This window comes from Mus caroli, chromosome 9, assembly GCF_900094665.2.
Source record: "Mus caroli chromosome 9, CAROLI_EIJ_v1.1, whole genome shotgun sequence".
Lineage (NCBI taxonomy): Eukaryota > Metazoa > Chordata > Mammalia > Rodentia > Muridae > Mus > Mus caroli.
The window spans coordinates 28,863,380-28,864,851 of record NC_034578.1 but is presented as its reverse complement, the minus strand read 5'-3'; positions in this window follow the sequence as shown (position 1 = coordinate 28,864,851).

The window sequence follows — 1,472 nt, the reverse complement described above, 5'->3', positions numbered from 1 at the left end:
AAAAAAAAAAAAAAAAAAAAAAAAAAATCCGATTATTTAATATGTTAAAGAGAGAATTTTCATTGTCTTATAAAAATCTATAAAAAATATTTTTGAGATCAAATATCAAATACCGACTCATGGATGAAAGCATTACATAAGGAATAGGAGGAAATTTCCTCTTGGAAGAAAGAACCTGTATATTAGCACCATATGGAAAGTATTAAAAATAGATTTATTTCTACTAAAATAAGGACAGTTAAGGATGTACCTACAGTTAATACCACTCTTCGTCAGTATTTTATTTGAAGGTATAACTAAGGTGGTAAGTACAGGAAAGTCATGCATCTTAGGAAAAACAATACAATTTTTGTTCATCCATGACATAATACACAGAAAATCTTCAACAATCAACCAGTAAATAATGCAAATAATATTAGCTGACAGGAAGGTTGTAGAATACCCAGTCAATATACTTGGTCAATTACCTTTCCCTATTCCACAATAAAAGAGAGAAATTAGAAATGAAAAACATAACACTACTTATATTAGTACCAAATAGTGAATCATTCATGTATAATGATAACAAAATTCATATGAATCCCATATACAGAGCAAAATGAAGTTCAAAATACTGATGAAAGAAATAAAAATGTAAAGAAATACGGAAATATTTTGTATTCATGGGTAGGGAGCCTAATATTACCAAGATGTTTGCTTTTCCCAGCTTGATTATGGATTCTTCTTTGCCATCCCAGTCAATATTTAAAGATGAACTGAAAACCAACACCTGAGAGAAAATAACTTACAAATGCATATCTGATAAGGACTATTATCCGAATATATAAAGGGCATTTAAAACTAAAGAATCACATTAGTAAAAGTATTAGAAACAGGCAAAATAAAATAACAATTATAAGCCAATACACATATACTGGAATAATTAATATAAAAATAACTGGCAATGTCAAATGCTGTTGTAGTCAGAGAGGAACTCTCATTCATTGCTGCAGATATGGAACATGACACAGCTAATTTGGAAGACTCAGTTTTCTACAAAGTTAAGGCACTCCCTTTACACATTTAGGAGTTATACTCCTTGGTATTTATCAAGGGAGATCAGTTTTTTTTTTTTTTGTCTCACACAAAAGTCTATACACAAATGTTAATGAATTTTTTATTTATAATTTTCCAGCCTTAAAAGCAACCAAGAAGCTCTTCAGTGGATAAACAGACAAATAAAACAAAGTCGCTCTTGGTACAAGATATGTAAATGATGTAAATAGAGTCACATCCAAAAGGCATGGAAAAGCCTGAAGAAATGTGTGTCAATACATGAAAGAGAAATACTATTAAAATCCCTTATACTTAAGTTCGAGAGGAATTGTGCTACTTGCAAAACATTTGGAAAGTATGTTTTGTTTTATTTTGTTTAAAAAGAAAAACAGTAGATGCTGGCGAGGATGTGGAGAAAGAGGAACACTCCTCCATTA